Source organism: Mauremys mutica, chromosome 7 (assembly GCF_020497125.1).
Source record: "Mauremys mutica isolate MM-2020 ecotype Southern chromosome 7, ASM2049712v1, whole genome shotgun sequence".
NCBI classification, from domain to species: Eukaryota; Metazoa; Chordata; order Testudines; family Geoemydidae; genus Mauremys; species Mauremys mutica.
In genome coordinates, this window is record NC_059078.1 from 32,495,756 (window position 1) to 32,509,055 (window position 13,300).

At 56.1% G+C, this 13,300-nt stretch overlaps 1 protein-coding gene across 1 annotated transcript in view; it reads right to left on the reverse strand.

The window, feature by feature from the left end:
* The window catches only part of NRXN2 (neurexin 2), a 369,827-nt gene that overhangs the window by 237,837 nt on the left and 118,690 nt on the right, over window positions 1-13,300 (reverse strand). The gene's annotated exons all lie outside the window — the stretch shown is intronic.

The window sequence follows — 13,300 nt, forward strand, 5'->3', positions numbered from 1 at the left end:
AAACCGCCCCCGGAGGCAGCTGCATCTCAGCACTAGACGAGGGCTAACGGAGTTGGACAGGCATCTCCGCTGCTTCCTATCCCCCTCATGGCTCATGTTGGCCAATTCCCCAGGTGTGTCTGCCCCTTCAGGCCAGGATGTGGGCATCAGGCACTGGGAGCAGCAGCAGCCTGAGGCAAAAGTGCTGAGCCAGCACAAGGCAGAGTGGGGGGATCAATGAGCTAGAGCACGAACGAGGAGTTCAGTATGGTAGAGAGCGAGCCTGAGTGGGGAGGTCAGTGTGAGAGAGAGCGACAGCCAGCAGGGAGTCAGTGTGAGATAGAACTAGCAGGGGAAGGTCAGTGTGACTGTGCAAGTGGAGGGATCACGGAGATGAGGGAGACAGAGGGCACAAGTGGGGGGGCAATTTCCGGGAGATGAGGGAGACGGAGGACACTAGCGGGAGGGCAGGAGGCAGATGAGGGAGACGGAGGACACGAGCGAGGGGGACGAAGGGAGATGAAGGAGACAGAGGGTTCGAGTGGGGGGGCGGTTCAGGGAGATGAGGGAGACGAGGGCTCGAAGTGGGGGGTCAGGGACATGAAGGAGACAGAGGGCACGAGGGAGGGTGCAGGGAGATGAAGGAGACAGAGGGCACAAGTGGGGGGAAGTTTCCAGGAGATGAAGGAGACAGAGGGTGCATGGGGGGGTTCAGGGAGACGAGGGAGATAAAAGGGCTAGAGCAGGAAGGAACGAGGTGGAGGAAAGGAAGAGTCAGAAAAAAAGAAAGATTGAAAGAATGAGAAGGACCAGAGAGAATGAACGAATGAATCAAGGATTGGAAAGAAAGGCAGAATGAATGAAGAAATAAGGAAAAAAGAACTAAGCCAAAAACCGAATGGATACAGTGGAAAGGAGGAAGAAAGGAGGAAACGAATGAGTGCATCAAAGAACAAAGAAGGAATGTGAGAGTGAATCTAAGAAAACAAAGGAATGAAAGAATGAATGAATCAGAAAGAAGAGGGAGGCCGAAGTCAGAGATGCCTATGGATGTGTGGGCAGGTGGGCGCCCTGGGGCAGGAAGGAGCAAATGGCAGAGGCGTGTGCAGCAAGGGGAGAGCAGTAGGGGGAGGAAATCGGGGGTGGGGGTGGGGGTGGGGGTGGGGGGGTGGAGCTGACCGGAGTAGCTCCGAGTGGTCGGACTGTCCCCACAGTCCTGAAGAATGGGGATGACGTGCTGCCTGCCCTTGAATGTGACCTGGGGGGCTCCTCACCCCGATGGAATCCCCACAGCTCCCTCATGGGGAGCAAGGAGACTCCCCTCACCCCCATTCATCTGCTGAAACCTGCCCAACTCACTCCACTGGGGGAGGTAGAGAGCGGAAGGGACTGGCCCAGAGCAACCAAGTGCAACAACTGAAGAATCCAGGAATCCTGCCTCTCAGCTCCCAGCAATCTGCTCCAGCCCACTGAACCCTAGTCCCCTCTCTGATCTGGGGATGGAACCCAGGAGTCCTGACACCCAGCCCCCTGCTCTACCCGCCAAGTCGATATGACAGATTCCCCGGTGTAATTCAGGAGTAACCACGTTGGGTTATCCCAATTCAGAACCAGTGTGAAAGGGGATCTGGCCTTAGGCCTGACTGGGAGAGGCTGGGGTCTGCGCCGGGGCCAGGGCCAGCTCCAGGGTTTTTGCCGCCCCAAGCAGCAAAAAAAAAAGAAAAAGAAAAAAAAAGCCGCCATCGCGATCTGCGGGGCTCTACCGCTGCCGCTTCAGTCTTTGGCAGCAATTCAGCGGCAAGTCCTTCGCTCCGAGGGACCCGCTGCCGAATTGCCGCTGAAGAGCCGGACGTGCCGCCCCTTCCCCATGGCCACCCCAAGCACCTGCTTGCTGAGCTGCTGCCTGGAGCCGGCCCTGGCCGGGGCCCATCCCATCCCCCAGAGTGGGGAAGCAGGTGTGGGGGGCAGGGAGAAAGGGAGTTAGAGACCCAGGAAGAGGGAAGACGAGAGACAGATACAAAAAGAAAAAGACGGTTATTCACCTTTGTAACTGTTGTTCTTAGAGATGTGTTGCTCATATCCATTCCAGTTAGGTGTGTGCGCGCCGCGTGCACATTCGTCGGAAGATTTTTACCCTAGCAACACTTGGTGGGTCGGCTGGGCGCCCCCTGGAGTGGCACCACCATGGCGCCAGATATATACCCCTGCCAACCCATCCGCCCCTCAGTTCCTTCTTGCCGGCTACTCCGACAGAGGGGAAGGAGGGCGGGTTTGGAATGGATATGAGCAACACATCTCGAAGAACAACAGTTACAAAGGTGAGTAACCGTCTTTTCTTCTTCGAGTGCTTGCTCATATCGATTCCAGTTAGGTGATTCCCAAGCCTTACCTAGGCGGTGGGGTCAGAGTGAGATGTTGCAGAATGCAAAACTGCTGAGCCAAAGGCTGCATCATCTCTGGACTGTTGGACCAGTGCATAATGTGAGGCAAAGGTGTGGACCGAAGACCAGGTAGCTGCGCGACAGATCTCCTGGATGGGAACATGAGCCAGGAAGGCAGCAGAAGAAGCCTGAGCCCTGGTGGAATGAGCGGTGAGGTGGCTCAATGGAATATGGGTCAAGTCATAGCAGGTACAGATGCATGACGTCACCCAAGATGAAATCCTCTGGGAGGAGACAGGTAGGCCTTTCATTCGGTCTGCCAGTGCGACGAAGCGTTGAGGCGTTTTACGGAAGGGCTTTGACCGCTCAATATAAAACGCGAGCGCCCTACGGACGTCTAGGGAGTGCAATTGTTGCTCTCGTCACAAAGAGTGTGGCTTCGGGAAGAAGACCGGAAGGAAGATATCCTAGTTGATATGAAAGGTTGATACAACCTTAGGGAGGAAGGCCGGATGTGGCCGCAACTGCACCTTGTCCTTGTGAAATACCATATACGGTGGGTCCACCGTGAGAGCCCGAAGTTCAGAGACTCGTCTAGCCGATGTAATGGCTACAAGGAAAGCTGTCTTCCAGGACAGGTATAGCAGCGAGCAGGTTGCCAGCGGCTCGAATGGGGCAGTCATAAATCTGGTTAGAACCAGGTTGAGGTCCCAGGTTGGGGCGGGGTGGCGAACTTGTGGGTATAAGCGCTCCAAGCCCTTGAGGAACCTAGAAACCATAGGGTGCGAGAAGACGGAGCGGTCACTCTCCCCTGGGTGGAAGGTAGAGATGGCCGCCAAGTGCACCCTCAATGATGATACCGCCAGGCCCTGCTGTTTGAGAGACCAGAGGTAATCCAAGATGGAATGGATCGGGACCTCGGTAGGAGTGACGTTGTGCGTTTCGCACCAGCAGGAGAAACGCTTCCACTTGGCCAGATATGTTAACCGAGTGGAAGGCTTCCTACTATCAAGTAGAACTTGTTGTACCGAGGTAGAGCAACATAACTCAGATGGGTTTAACCACGCAGCAGCCATGCTGTGAGGTGCAGGGATTGCAGGTCTGGGTGGTGAAGTCTGCCGTGATCCTGTGTTATAAGGTCTGGGAGGAGAGGCAGGGGAATGGGGCTGGTTATCGACAGGTCGAGCAACATGGTGTACCAGTGCTGCCTGGGCCACGCTGGAGTGATCATGATCAGGTGTGCCCTGTCCCTGCGGAGTTTTAGCAGGACCCTGTGAACCAGCGGGAACAGCGAGAAAGCGTACAGCAGTCGGCTCGACCACGGCATCAGAAATGCGTCCGACATCGAGCCTGGGGAGAGGCCTTGGAATGAGCAGAACTTCTGGCACTTCCTGTTCTTGCGAGAAGCGAAGAGGTCGACGTGGGGAAAGCCCCACTTCCGGAAAACCGAATAGATGATGTCCGGGCAGATCGACCACTCGTGAGACAGGAAGGATCTGCTGAGGTGATCCGCCAGAGTGTTCTGGACTCCGGGGAGAAAGGACGCTACCAAGTCAATTGATTGGGCTATACAGAAGTCCCAGAGGCGAAAGGCCTCTCGACAAAGTGGGGAGGAGCGCGCTCTGCCCTGCTTGTTTATGTAAAACATGGCCGTTGTGTTGTCCGTAAATACTGATACACAACGGCCTTGGAGATGGTCTCGAAACACTTGGCATGCTAGATGGACTGCCCTCAGCTCCCGCACGTTGATGTGCAAAGACAGCTCTTGAGGTGACCAGCGACCCTGAGTGTGAAGGCCCTCGAGGTGGGCACCCCAACCCAGAGATGATGCGTCCGTGGTTAGGGCCATCGAGTGTTGCGGTGGGTGGAATGGCATCCCCTCGCAAACTATCGTGGGGTTCAGCCACCATGTTAGGGAGTCCAGGACCTCCTGCGGAATGGTGAGTATGGAGTCCAGGCTGTCTCTGTGCGCCTGTATACCAAAGCTAGCCAAGTTTGAATGGGGCGGAGGCGTAGTCTCGCATACTTGGTCACGAAGGTGCAGGAGGCCATGTGCCCTACCAGGCGGAGGCAGTTGCGTACCGATGTCGTCGGGAAGGTCTGAAGACCTCGAATAATGGAAGCCATTGCTTGAAACCGCGACTGTGGGAGGCAGACTCTGGCCAGATTGGAGTCCAGAGTCGCTCCGATGAAGTCTAGTCTCTGTGTGGGTGTTAGAGTGGACTTTTCTGCGTTGATCATGAGGCCGAGACTCCCGAAGAGGTCTTTGACTACGCGCAGGTGCTGTGACACTTGTGACTGGGACATCACTCGAATGAGCCAGTCGTCGAGGTACGGGTATACGTGTATCCGACGACGGCGGAGGGAGGCGGCGACTACGGCCATGCATTTCGTGAACACACGCGGAGCTGTAGAAAGGCCAAACGGTAGTGCAGTAAACTGAAAATGTTGATGGCCGACCACAAAATGGAGGTACCATCTGTGCGGCGGGTAAATACGCGTCCTTCATATCGAGGGCAGCATACCAGTCTCCCGGATCCAGGGAGGGAATAATGGTCCCCAGGGTTACCATGCGGAACTTCAGCTTTATCATGAATTTGTTGAGTTCTCGCAGGTCTAAGATCGGTCGTAGACCTCCCTTTGCCTTGGGGATTAGGAAGTAGCGGGAGTAGAACCCCTTGCCCCTCATGTCTTTTGATACCTCCTCTATGGCTCCTAGAGCTAGGAGCGATTGGACCTCTTGTAAGAGGAATTGCTCGTGAGAGGGGTCCCTGAAGAGGGATGGGGAGGGAGGGTGGGAAGGTGGGGTTGAAACAAACTGGAGGTGGTATCCCAATTCCACCGTGCGCAGGACCCAGCAGTCGGAAGTGAGCTGGGACTAGGCAGGGAAGAAATGAGAGAGACGGTTGAGGAATGGAGGAAAAGGATCCGGGAAAGTAACCGGTGGGCCGCCCTCGGGCGTCCCATCAAAAGTTTTGTTTAGCCCCCGCTGGTGGTTTAGGGGGCGCCTGATTTTGGCCTCCTTGAGGGCCAGACTGCTTTCGACGATTGCCCCTGCCAGGCCGTCTGCCAAAGTCCTGACGCAGTCTAGGCGGGGCGTACGGGCGGTGTGGCTGTGGTCGGAAGGTCCTGCGTTGGGTCACTGGTGTGTGCATACCCAGCGAGCACATTATAACGTGATTGTCCTTCAGACTTTGCAGTCTGGGGTCAGTTTTATCTGAGAAAAGGCCGTGGCCGTCGAAGGGCAGATCCTGAATTGTTTGTTGCAATTCAGGGGGAAGGCCGGACACTTGGAGACAGGAGATGTGCCGCATCGTCACGCCTGACGCCAAAGTTCTGGCTGCAGAGTCCGCTGCATCCAGAGAAGCCTGGAGGGAGGTTCTCGCTACCTTTTTACCCTCCTCAAGGAGAGCAGTAAACTCCTGGCGGGACTCCTGCGGAAGAAGCTCCGTGAACTTCCCCACGGACACCCATGTGTTAAAGTTATGCCGGCTTAGGAGGGCTTGCTGGTTCGCCACCCTAAGCTGGAGGCCTCCAGCAGAGTATATTTTACAGCCTAGGAGGTCCATGCATCTAGCCTCCTTTGACTTAGGGGCCAGGGCGTGTTGGCCATGGCGCTCCCATTCATTCACCGACTGAACCATTAACGAGCAAGGAGGTGGATGAATGTAGAGGTATTCGTATCCCCTGGAGGGGACCATATATTTCCTCTCCACTCCCCTTGCTGTAGGTGGAACCGAGGCCGGGGACTGCCAGATGGTATCCGCATTGGATTGGATGGTGCGGATAAAAGGCAGGGCTACCCTAGTGGGTGCATCAGCAGAGAGGATGTCTACAACAGGGTCCTCTACCTCAGGGACCTCTTCCACCAGTAGGCTCATATTCAGGGCCACTCGTCTCAAGAGGTCCTGATGGGCCCTGAGATCCATCGGCGGGGGGCCCGAGGAGGATGTTCCTGCCACCGCCTCATCAGGCGAGGAGGTCGAGGAGAGGCCCAGTACCAATGGGTCCTGTAGGGGTTCCTGTACTTGCGGAACATCCTCTGCGTCAGGTGGAGTCTCAGTGTCCGCCGCTGGTATCGCAGCCTTGTCCGTGCCCGCAGGTGGAGGACGGCTTATCGTCGCCTCTGGTGCCTGATGTTGTGACGGGACCAACCGTGGAGGCACTGGTGGAGCACCTTGGGATTCATGGTACGCCCACGGTGTCCAGAAGGTCCAGTGATGAGGACCTTGGCTGGGGATGTCAGCATCCCTATCTTGGTGGTAGCATGCACTACCAGCCTGAGAAGATACCGATGTGTGTCTGGAAGGCCACGGCGGTGCCGAGAAATCTTGGGGAGGCACCACAGATGCAGATGTGCGCTCTCGGGTCGGTGCCGGAGAGCGGTACCGCGAGCCGGAACGGTACCATGAGGGAGACCGGGACCTTCTACCGTATCGGTGCCGGGAGGTCGACCGGTATCTCGAGTCCCTTTGTCTGGAGCGACTGCGGGAAACACGGTGCCGAGATTGGTGCCGAGAGTCGGATTGGTACCGGGAGTATCTGGTCGGCGACCGAGATGTCGACCGGCGCCGCGAGTGCGACCGGTACCGGGATGGAGAGCGGTACCGGGACTGTGAGCGGCGCCAGGACCGGGAATGTCGTGAACGAGAGCGTCTGTGGGATCTCGATCTTGAACGATGCCTCTCCGTTGGGGCAACAGAAGGTGGCCTTATCAGTGCCGGTTTCCCCACTGATTGAATAACCCGCACTGGCGGAGCCGGGGGTTGAGGCCACGTGGACTCCGTCATCGCAATGAGCTCCCGTGCCGTGGAGAAAGTCTCCAGTGTAGAAGGCAGGGCAAGCTCAACCACAGCATGAGCTGGGGAGCTGTCAGGCACTGGACTCAACGGCTCTTGTGGGACCGGAATTGACGGTGCCGAGCTCAGCGGAGTCGCAGGTGGCGGTGCCATGAGTGATGGTGCCTCGGCAGAGGACGGTGCCGGGCAAGCCCTCTTCGAAGGGCACTCCTTCTGTTGCGCTGTAGAAGTCGGAGCGCTCTGCTGCTTCCTGGGTCTCGGGGACAGGGAGCGGTGCCGAGCAGATGTCGGTGCCGGCAGAGGTCGGTGCTGGGGCTCCTTCTCGGTACCGGAGCGGTCCGGGGCCGAAGGGGCGCTCCTTACCGAAGCAGTCTGTTGGGCGCTCGGTACCGACGCTGCAGGAGTGAGTGCCGACTCCATGAGGAGCTGCTTCAATCTAAAGTCCCGCTCCTTCTTTGTCCTTGGTTTAAAGGACTTGCAGATGTGGCACTTGTCCGTAAGGTGGGATTCCCCTAGGCACTTGAGGCAAGAGTCATGGGGATCCCCTACTGGCATCGGCTTCTGGCACGCCGAGCACAGTTTGAATCCCGGTGCCTTGGGCATGAGCCCGCACCGGGGTGGGGAAAAGGGGCTAACCCCAATCCCCTGTTTAACTATATACACTAACTATCAATACAACAACTAATACTAACTGTAACTATAAAACTTTGAACTATAATACAATTAACTGTACAGAACTACGAGTAGCTAGGGATATGGAGATCAGCGAAGCCGCGCTCCACAGTTCCAACGACCATCACGGGCGGTAAGAAGGAACTGAGGGGCGGATGGGTCGGCAGGGGTATATATCCGGCGCCATGGCGGTGCCACTCCAGGGGGCGCCCAGCCGACCCACCGAGTGTTGCTAGGGTAAAAATCTTCCGACGAACGTGCACGCAGCGCGCGCACACCTAACTGGAATGGATATGAGCAAGCACTCGAAGAAGAACAAGGTGGTGCTCTGATTGCCCGCCCCCATCCTGAGGGCAGTGAGGGAGAGTAGATGGGGGAAGTGGGGCAGGGAGATGTCGCCTCGCTTGGGTGAGTTGCAGCCTTGTGGGATACAGCCCCCCAGCACAGAACACACAACGGGAAATGCTGGGGGAATGCTTCTTCCCCAAAACTATTCACACCATGGACCCAGGCACCCCACAGACTCCTACATACCTCAAACCTCCAGGATACAGGCTAACTACCCCCACCCAAAACTCTCCCTACATCATCCCTCAGCCAGACACCCACCCTCCGCCTGGGATTGCTCCATCCCCCAGCCAGAGACTCCCCCTACACCATCCCTCTGAGATTACACCATCCCCCCTGTGACGTTATTGATATAAATGGGGACCATATAGAACATGGGTTGCAACCAAGGTCCTGTAGTGGCACCAAACCTTAGGTAAAGGGGGTCATCTAAGGTGTCTAAGACCAGGTTCTGGGTTGCTGGTTATGATTATGCGGTCTGTATGTCTGTGTATCATTTTGTAGTTGAAGTTATAAGTATTGGCTCTGTACTGTCGGTATTTTGTATTATGCTCTGCCTCTGGGAAGTGTCCCAGACAAGCTGATGTCAGCCCTGCATAGCTGGCTTGATGGCCCATTAAGGGCCATCAGCTACACAATTGACCCATGGAGAGAAGGCAGACACGCCTTGTGACTCAGCAAAGTATGCAGGGACTGGCCCATGTGACTCCAGGCTCCATTTTGCTGTAATTTTCCACAGTGAAGACAAAGGGATTCTTACACCTGGAAAAGTCTATATAAGGCTGATGCATCATCTCCATCTGGTCTTCAATCCTGCTTCTGACCTCTGGAAGGACTTTGTTACAAACTGAAGCTCTGCACGAAGGACTGTTGACCCATCCCAGCGGGGGATGTTCCAGAGACTTAATCTGAACCTGCAGTTTACTCCAGCACTGCTGCAAGCCTGAACTAAGAACTTTGCCATTACTGTATGTAATTGATTCCATTTAACCAATTCTACCTCTCATCTCTACCTTTTTCCCTTTGTAAATAAACCTTTAGATTTTAGATTCTAAAGGATTGGCAACAGCGTGATTTGTGGGTAAGATCTGATGTGTATATTGACCTGGGTCTGGGGCTTGGTCCTTTGGGATCGAGGGAACCGTTTTCTTTTATTGGGGTATTGGTTTTCATAACCATTCATCCCCAGGACGAGTGCACTGGTGGTGATGCTGGGAGACTGGAGTGTCTAAGGAAATTGCTTGTGTGACTTGTGGTTAGCCAGTGGGGTGAGACCAAAGTCCTTTTTGTCTGGCCGGTTTGGTTTGCCTTAGAGGTGGAAAAACCCCAGCCTAGGGCTGTGACTGCCCTGTTTAAGCAATTGGTCCTGATTTGGCACTCTCAGTTGGGTCCCGCCAGAATCGCTCCGTCACACCCCCCCAGCCAGAAACCTCCCTACAACATCCGCCTGGGATTACACCATCCCCCTGGCCAGAGACCCCCCCTACAGCATCCCCCTAGGATTACACCATCCTCCTCCCCCCCACAGCGAAAAACCACTCCTACAACATCCGCCTGGAATTATACCATCCCCCCAACCCAGACATCCCCCTACAGCATCCCCCTGGGATTACACCATCCTCCCCTGCCCCGCCAGAATCCCCGCTACAGCATCCCCTGGGATTATACCATCCTCCCCTGCCCCACCAGAATCCCCCCTACAGCATCCACCTGGGATTACACCATCCCCACCATGGCAAGAAACCCCCCTACAACATCTGCCTGGGATTACACCATCACTTCACCAGAGACCTCCCTACAGCATCCTGTTGGGATTATTTCATCTCCCTGGCCAGACACAGCCCCCCACACCATCCATAAGAATGCCATACTGGGTCAACCGTCAGACCAAAGGTCCATCTAGCCCGGTGTCCTGTCTGCCGACAGTGGCTAATGCCAGGTGCTTCAGAGGGAATGAAGAGAACAGGGAAATCATCAAGTGATCCATCCCGTGTCGTCCAGCTCCAGGTTCTAGCCGTCAGAGGCTTAGGGACAACCTGAGCATGAGGCTGCACCCCAGACCATCTTGGCTAATAGCCACTGATGGACCTATCCTCCATGAGCGTATCAAATCCTTTTTTGAACCCTGTTATAGTTTTGGCCTTTACAACATCCCCTGGCACCAAGTTCCACAGGCTGACTGTGTGTTGTGTGTAGTAGTACTGCCTTGTGTTTGTTTTAAACCTGCTGCCTAATACACCTTCTCTCAGCCAGAGTCCCCCCCTACACCATCCCCCTGACCAGAGATCCCATTCCCTTGAGGATTAGACCATGCCCCAGCCAGAGACACTCCACACACACACACACACACACACACACACACACACACACACACACACACACACACCAACCCCCTGGCCAGAGATCTCATTCCCCAGGGGATTACACCATGCCCCAGCCAGAGACACCTCCCACACACACACCAGCCCCCTGGCCAGAGATCCCATTCCCCAGGGGATTACACCATGCCCCAGCCAGAGACACCTCCCACACACACACCAGCCCCCTGGCCAGAGATCCCATTCCCCAGGGGATTACACCATGCCCCAGCCACAGATACCTCCCACACACACACCAACCCCCTGGCCAGAGATCCCATTCCCCAGGGGATTACACCATGCCCCAGCCACAGATACCTCCCACACACACACCAACCCCCTGGCCAGAGATCCCATTCCCTCAAGGATTACACCATGCCCCAGCCACAGACACTCCCCACACACCATCCCCCTGGGATTACTCCATTCCCCCTGGCCAGACACACACATACTCTGTGGCCATCTCTCCCCATCCCTGGGATACCTCCCTGCCCCTACAGCCAGACGTCCCTACACCCATTTCCTCCCAGCCAGAGACACCCCCCAGCCATCTCCCTCTCCCTGGATAACCGTGTCCACGACAGAGTCCCCCCACCCCAGGTGTGCTGATGCATGAGGGCCTGTGGACCTGGGACCCAGTGCCCGGAATGTCCTCATCACCCTGCTCCAGGGACCCTGTCTGGGAAGTATGTGGGGGAGGATGTGGAGCCACCGGGCATTGCTGGGGGTGTCAGGCTAGGTGTTATCAGGGTCTCAGGTAGGGGCACACATCAGGTATTAGAACAGGGAGATGGTGTGGCCCTGTTGAAAGAGGGATGGGGGAACCCCTGGGCACTACTGGGGGCAACATGAGCTCACACTGGGTATGATGGGGAGATGTCACGCACCACATGTATGATCGGGGGAGGGTTAGTAGTAGGGGGCTGAGCAGGATCCAAGCAATGGGCCCCTCCCCACACTTTCCCTGTGATGGGGCATCCCAAGAGGAATGCGCTGTCCTGCCGTAGTGCCCCAGACAGCATGTGGGGGGGTACCTCTCTGTTGACCCCACAACCCCTGCACAGGAAGCACCTGCCCCAGAAAAGCCCATCCCCACTCTGAGCTGCAGGACTCCTAGAGCCAGGTCCCCAAAAGCCCCAACCACGTTGTGTGACTAATGAGCTGTGGCTGGGTCTACCTCATTCACCAGCCAATCCCTCTCCTTGCCCAGGCTGGTTACTAGGCTTAAAAAAAGACTTGTTTTATCCATAGGTAGGTTCCTAGAGCCAGGATAAAACCCAGAAGTCCGGGATCCAGGCTCCCCCTGCAGTCTCTAACCCAGGGGTTCTCAAACTGGGGGTCAAACCCCCTCAAGGGGTCATGAGGTTATTACATGGGGAGTCACGATCTGTCAGCCTCCACCCTAAACCCTGCTTTGCCTCCAGCCAGCGGCGGCTCCAGGCACCAGCGCTCCAAGCACGTGCCTGGGGTGGCAAGCCGTCGGGGGCAGCCTGCCGGTTACTGTGAGGGCGGCAGGCAGGCTGCCTTCGGTGGCTTGCCTGCGGGAGGTCCGCCGGTCCCGCAGATTCGGCAGCAATTCGGCGGCAGGTACACGGAAGCCATGGGACAGGCGGACCTCCCACAGGCAAGCCGCCAAATCCATGGGACCAGGGACCTGCCGCAGGCGCACTGCTGAAGGCAGCCTGCCTGCCGTGCTTGGGGCGGCAAAAAAGCTAGAGCTGCCCCTGCCTCCAGCATTTATAATGGTGTTAAATACATTTTAAAAGTGTTTGTAATTTATAAGTGGGGGTCACACTCAGAGGCTTCCAGTGTAAAAGGGGTCACCAGTACAAAAGTTTGAGAACCACTGCTCTAATCCATTCTACCCCCATCCTCCTCCCCCCGTACTGCTGAGACACACATGGACGCCATCACTTCTGAATTTGAGTGTCTGTACTGTCAGGATCAGGACACACACATCCTCATGTCTGACTTAGGGTCTGTACAGCCAGAATGCACCCCCTCCCCTGTGTGTTAGAGTCAGAGTCTGTGCCACCAGGACGCACCGGCAAGCCCCCATCTGAATGGGAGGGTCCATATTATTGACACACGCAGGCCCTCATGTAGGAGCACGAGGGTGCGTGCCACTGCGATACACGCACACCTGCTCTTATGACTGTCTGCTGGGACAGAGAGGCATGCCCTCGGGTTTCAGCTCCATGACACACAGGCCTTTGTGTGTGTGTGTGCAGGTCAGGACCACTGGGACACCCCCCACCCCATATCTAACAACAAGGGTCCATATCATCAGATCACAGACACATGAACTTGTGTATCAGAGTGAGGGCCCGTACCACCGAGACACACACACAGCCTTGTGTATGAGCGTGAGGGTACCTTTTGCAGGGACACGTGCACATCCTCGTGTCTCACTGCACCAGTCTGTACCACCAGGTCACACACGTACACTCTCAAGTCCATACAGCCAGGGCACACCTGCAGACGTTTCTCAGGGCAAGGGTCTGTACCACTTACGCTTGCACGCACATCCTCCTGTCTGTGCGCTAGAGTCTGTAGTGCCAGGACACACACACACTTTCGTGTCTGACTGGGAGCTTACATCCCGCCCGCCAGGCGACACACCAAAGTGAGAATTCATGCAGCCAGGACACACCGTCTTTGTGTGTCACTGCAGGGGCTGGTACCACTGGGACACACACACATGCCCTCATGTTCTTGGTGGTTCTCAGGATGCCTCATCATGGGGGAGTTGGGAGAGGGGCCC